Here is a 6,898-nt window from a genome sequence, read left to right as displayed (position 1 = left end):
ATTGCTTTCTGTAATTTATCAGTATATGCATGTTTAAGTCAAGCTGTACTTTTTGAATTGGGCGTTTAAGGAGAAAACAGCACCACTTTTGGGTAACACATTATAACTTTAATTAGTTTAATAAATCTTTGCAGACTTTCACAAAAATTACAAAAAAATCTATGACTAATGAATATGTACTCTGTAAATATGTGAAGAAACATTACGTAATGTTTATTAATAAATTATTAATGAAGAAAGTGTTATTATTAGGCGAATTAGCATTTAATGACAACTATTTAAATCTACATGAACTAATCTATTAAGTATTGTATTATGTAATGTTTTGCTGACTTACTAATGGAAGTTATCATAAAGTGTTACCCACTTTTGGATTATTAGATACAAAGAGTTTCTTGTTTTCACAGTTAAAATAAACAAGGCTCCAAAGGTAGTCTAATGTTTGATGGCAAGACTGCTAAAGCCAGACAAACTAATGGTGCTCCATATTTGGAAGTACTTTTGTTTCACACACCCTTTGAAAGAATATACTGTATTCTCCACCTTGTGGCATTCACCACTCATTATAAAACAATGGGACTTCGCAAACTGTGAACCCCACTAGTAATTTGGTCTGTTAGAAGCAAATGATCTGGGATGTGTAGAAGGGGAGGAAGAATAAAGCTGCAAATACCCAAAGAACAGTCCATCTCAGGCCTTTTTTGGAGTTATTTGGCTGTTACTGATGGTTTATATTTTATACCCAATGCACAACTTAAGACCTTTTCTCAAAACACCCTCATGATTTTTCAACAAATTGGTAAAACAGTAGCAAGCTAGACATAGAGAAGATATGGGGGAAAATCTGCAAATGTATTCAAAATAGATGGCCTAATAAACATCCAGCTTAGCTGGGTACACAACTAGCAAATAAAATTGCCAAGCATCTTGCAACACGGATGTTTTAATGATTTTGTCCTCTTCTGTGGAATTTTTGGTATTATAAAGAAAACCTGTAGTAGCAGTAAAAATGATCAGTAACTTCCAGAGGTGTCTCTGCATTAAAGGCATGTGGGGCAATACCGTCTTCACCCAGCTATACAAAAATTAAATAAGTAGTAAGCTCACCTTAATGATTTGACATGTTGTTAAAATGCATATAGCAAACTCAGCTTAAACATCGTAATCCTATTTTTTTTATGATGTGCACAATGCAATTTCTTATCTGGCAAAATATTTGTTTTTGGAGTACATGAAACTTCCAGCCTTGGGGATATTACAGTTTTTCTCAGTCGCTTAGGTGCATTTCTCAGATCAGAATTAAAACTTTCAAAACTAATTGTTCAAACTCCATATCTGCTTATTAATTGTGCACAGCACATTACCAAATTCCCATTGTTTTGAACAAATAGCAAATGCTGTGTACATCCATGTAACTGACTGTGTACAACTGTCTGCTGTTTTTTACGTTCTCATTTGCTTTTGTCATCTCAGTCAAAATGCGTTATACTCGTTCTCTATTAATTAGTCCTTCCACTCAAAACATCTACTCATTATTTCAAGCTTTAGTCATTCTATGCAAAAATGATGAACTAGTTGCCATAATCTGTCTAGCATATTTATTTATGTATTTGGTAAATCTGAAATTTATAACAGTATTGAGTAATTGGTCTCAGGAGACTCTTAACCTATAATGATGAGGCATTAGCTGAACAAACAATCAACCAATTCTCTACAATTGTTCAAAGGGAAATTCCATGAACCTTCAGTTTACTGTAGCATATACTGTATATATATATATATCCATCCATCCATCCATTATCCAACCCGCTGAATCCGAATATATATATATATATATATATATATATATATATATATATACATATATATATATATATATATATATATATATATATATATATATATATATATATATATATATATATATATATATATATATATATATATATATACCTAGCATAACATATATTACTGAAACATTTTCCTATATGGTAATGGACCAACCAAAAGCTAATGAACAGGTGCAACAGTTTGGAAGGAGGCGGGTTAGGATGCAGGGTGGAAGAGTAAGGAGACAAAATAGAGGCAGAGGAAGAGGAGGCCGAGTACACAGGGTTGTTCCTGATGAAATAAGGGCCACCATTGTGGACCACTTGTTAATCATGGTCTCACAATGGCTGAGGCTGGTCGAAGGGTACAGCCAAATATTGGGTGAACTACGGTGTCCTCAATCATACAAACATATGATTGGGAGAATAGGTGGGTACTGTAATGTAAAAATATTTACTGTATATTGTAAAGCTTCAAAGTACAGAGTTTGCAGTAATCTGCTTTTCTGTATATTTTCATTACGTAGTTGATGCTGTATTGTACACTAGTATATTTACTGTATGCATTTTCTCCATTTTACAATTCTGTCCAAATAGGACTGCAAGACTGCCTCACAGGAGTGGTCGAAGGCATCTTTTTACTATTCAACAAGAGGAGGCCATTTGTGCCATGGTGGTTCCAAATAATGCAATTCGACTACAGGAGATATAGAGAGCTGTGACTGAAGACAACAATGTATTTGAGAACATCCCATTTGTAACTGTCTCCTGCAGAGGATGGATCTGTCATTCAAGAAGGTATTTTCCACACTGTATTGCTAGAGAGAATATTCCAAAAATCCTACTTACAGTATATCCAGTCTCTTGCAATCAATCCCTGAACAGTAAAGACAGTAACTTGAAACTTTGTAGTATAGAAATTGTTATACCCAACAGAAAATATGTAGCCTTATGGATTTTCAAACAGTATTACCAAAATCCTTGTCAAAATTTTCAATACAGATCAAACAATTATATTGAAAACATGTTCACGCATTTTGACCATCTTGTTCATAGTGCAAGTATTTGTCATGCTGATGGCACTGACAGTTTCACTGACACAAATATTTGCTTTTGGAGCATAAACTAAGCATTTTGAGCAAGTTACTTACACTGTATTTTGCGGTTTGCACATATTGTTCTGAGAAATGCACATACTGTTGTCCATCCATCCATTTTCCAACCCGCTGAATCCAAACACAGGGTCACGGGGGTCTGCTGGAGCCAATCCCAGCCAACACAGGGCACAAGGCAGGAACCAATCCTGGGCAGGGTGCCAACCCACCGCAGGACACACACAAACACACCCACACACCAAGCACACACTAGGGCCAATTTTAGAATCGCCATTGTGCAAACAAAAATTATTTTTCAAGAAATGCACCAAAGCTATTGAAAAAAACTGTAATACTTGGGCAGACCTTTTGACCCTGCAGTGTTCTCAGCATACTTTTGCTCAGGTGGGCGCATGTGAAACCTGAACTGTTCAATTCCACTTCGAGACTTGAATGCTAGAGCTCTTTAAAGGAATACCTTGATTGATTTTTATGCAATTTATAGAGTGCCTGAACTTCCATGTCTCACTAATTTGTTCATAAGAATTATGAACAGTTTAAAATCGCTTCAGATTTTTTTCCAGCTCCTCCTGACTCCCCAGTACAAGAAAACCTCACATTTGATGTCTAGTTATGCAAGACATCTAGGTTTTTGGGATTCCCCTTATTTTGAGCCCTCTAGACCTGAAAACCCCTCATCTTTTGTGCAGGAAATTACATCCCTATGATAAATAGTAAGCTAATAGGTGTTTTCAGCAAAATTTGTGCATGAAGTTGTGCATGCCACATCAACCAGTCCCAGGAGTTCATCCCTAACGGGACCGGAGTGGTCAAAGTTATTCCTTTCCATTAAGCTTCGAAAAAATAGAGATTGTTAATACAGGCATGTGGAGTGTCATTTTATATTTCAAGGCTGCTGACTATGAATATGATGATAATATTTTTGATATTTGATTACGTGCCAGTGGTCCTAACCTTCTAAGAACTACTATCAGAAGGTTAAAAATGACAAATTTTAGACATACAGTAAGTGGTCCTGATTTGGACTATTTCAAGTCCAGTGATTATGAATATATGGAACCGGTTCCCATAGGTTAGTAATCTACAGTTGACTCCTGTCTGTAACAACAGTGGAAGAGTAGAGGCCATAGTTGAAAAGAGTATCTGGGATTGAAGAAACTGATGTTTGGTATTTAGGTATTAAATATATAATGGGCAAAAGATATGAAAAACACAAAACATTTAACTTTGATGGAACTTTTCAAAAACTCATTTTAGTTCAGTTTATTTTTGTATATTGCACCATTCTCAGATACAGGTTCAGAGCACTAGAAACATCTGTAAATGTAATGCAAAGGTAACACTACTACAAAAATAAATAAAAAACACAAAATGCCATGCTGAACATGAGGAAAGCTGATCCATATTTAGGGAAGTTAGCCTCTTGATCCCAATTTTTAATTTGCTGGACACTCATGTACAGTGTGATGTGCTCTATGAAATGTATAGATAGATAGATAGATAGATAGATAGATAGATAGATAGATAGATAGATAGATAGATAGATAGATAGATAGATAGATAGATAGATAGATAGATAGATAGATAGATAGATACTTTATTAATCCCAATGGGAAATTCAATATATAGTTGTATAGTTAAATGTATAGTTAAATAACTGATTGATTAATTTATTCACTTGTGAGCACAGCATATACGTTAAGTTAAATGGTTCAAAGCAGTCTAGCAATACTTGAACCTGGTTGGTTGAGAGACTTTACAGTGTTCTCAAACTGTTTTAGTGAATTGCAAACCTAAAATGCCTGCTAATAATGATTAAAAAACAGGTGAATTTAAAAGTATTTTCACCAAACCCTCCTAAGTCCCACCAAACTGTACTCTGTGATTTCACTGTAGATTAAAATCTAGTTTTTTTCAAATACGAGAGGAAGTATTTAGTTCATCCAATAGAATGTAGGATATGTATCGATTTGGGTAACATCTGCCTGGGTCTGTTTAGATGGTAGCCTATTTCTGTTATGTATGATTGTATTATCATTGACATACTCTTCCCTTCTATTTTTGTGACAAAATGCTGTTATGAGCCTTATATATCTTTTTCTTAGACACAAGAACTCTTTTCACAGAAGTCAGCAGAACAGAGTGTAAGTAGAACTTTAGTGAGTAGTACATAAAAGAAAAAAAAAGGTTCTTATGTGAATTGTGTTAATTCATAATGTTTTGTTGGCTCCATCTGCCACTGAGCTTTGACTGAATTTTTGTTGATGTGGGCAATTCCAGCGCATATGTTTACAGCTAAACAGTAATAAACTCAAATGCTTCCTTTGGGATCTTTTGCTCACCTGTTCAATCTTTATAGAATCTCACATTCAGATTCTTCTGTCAACTTATCCCATCTTCTTTTATGACCAGTCAAAATTAACAAAGTAAGAGTCACACTCATATCTCAGCAGCAATCGCAGCTTTATTCTGTCACAAGCAAAGCATTGTGACTTTGTGGCCCTGCCTCAACATGTGTTACATGAATGGAAAAAAAATCAACCTATTTTTCTTCTTTTTTTTGTCATCGCTTTACTTTCATTTATTGATCACATGCCTTTCTCCACTTTATAAATTACATCTTCCCTAGGCCACGATCTTCTAAATAATGCTTACCAATTGACTAAAGTAAAACACTGCCTCATTTTACTCAATAGCTTATGAAAACCTGTAACTTGCTCAGTTTCAGTGCTGTCAGAAAAGGCAGCAACCCTGCATTAAAATGAGAAACTAAAGAAAAGAAAATGAAAAAACATGACTCAATATTACGGCTTACTATATTTATGTATTTCTATTTGAAGTAGTCTAGGAAATTGCACTGTAAAATTCTTCCCATATAATGGGATAACAAATAAAATTATTAAATAAATAATATTATCAACAAATTAACTCGTTATTACTATCTAATATTTTGAAATATAAAAAATCATGGCATACCACATTATCTTCAAACCCACTTAATCCAACTAAAGCACATTTGAGCAGAAGCCTTGCTTGGTAGCAGTGTACACAAGCCAGAAAACAGCCAAGGACTGTGTGCCTCCATCAACTGGTCCACTTACATGCACACCTACACTAACATTCATGCAGAGTTATTTAACAATTGCAAAATTAACATAACCGGCATTATGTCTGAAGATATGGGGGAACAAATCTAATACACTGAAGTAAAAATACTGAACTAAAGAAGAAGATTTAGAGTCATTCCTGCTTCTTGTACTAAATTTAGTTTTTATTTTCCAATTCTCTAAGTCCTTTTCCCTTTTATATTCTGCAGGTTATTCTCCAAACTACTGTATCTTATACCCAGACATTTCTGATTCTTCTTCTTTTTTAGACCTAATTAAACACAGTAAATGGAAACTTGAAAACAGTTTAGGGTTATTGAAATCATAAAAGGTGGACCTTAAAGATTGCTTTTAGCATAACATTTGTATTATTATCTTATTTCATGTTGTAGATAGATAGATAGATAGATAGATAGATAGATAGATAGATAGATAGATAGATAGATAGATAGATAGATAGATAGATAGATAGATAGATAGATAGATAGATAGATAGATAGATAGATAGATAGATAGATAGATAGAACTTTGTTTATAGGGGAAATATGGCTTTTAAAATAAGCTCTTTAAATGAATAAATACATACATTCATAAATAATTAGTTTTGCTGACATGCTCGCCTCGCTTGTGTATTAGCGGCTGGAGGAAAAGTAAAAGGGATACCGTTTTGCAGATGTGCTTGCTATCTGTAATAGCTGATAAGTGAGTGACTCTTTCTTCGGATGTTTCGTTTTACTGACATGCTGGCTTTAATATCCTTGGAAATGGAGCCCTTAGCCCGACTCCACCTCTCACTTCCGGACCAGACAGACACACACACTTCCACACGTAGACATTTATACAATAC

This window comes from Erpetoichthys calabaricus, chromosome 4 (genome assembly GCF_900747795.2).
Source record: "Erpetoichthys calabaricus chromosome 4, fErpCal1.3, whole genome shotgun sequence".
Taxonomy (NCBI): domain Eukaryota; kingdom Metazoa; phylum Chordata; class Cladistia; order Polypteriformes; family Polypteridae; genus Erpetoichthys; species Erpetoichthys calabaricus.
Note: the sequence above shows the minus strand (reverse complement) of the source record.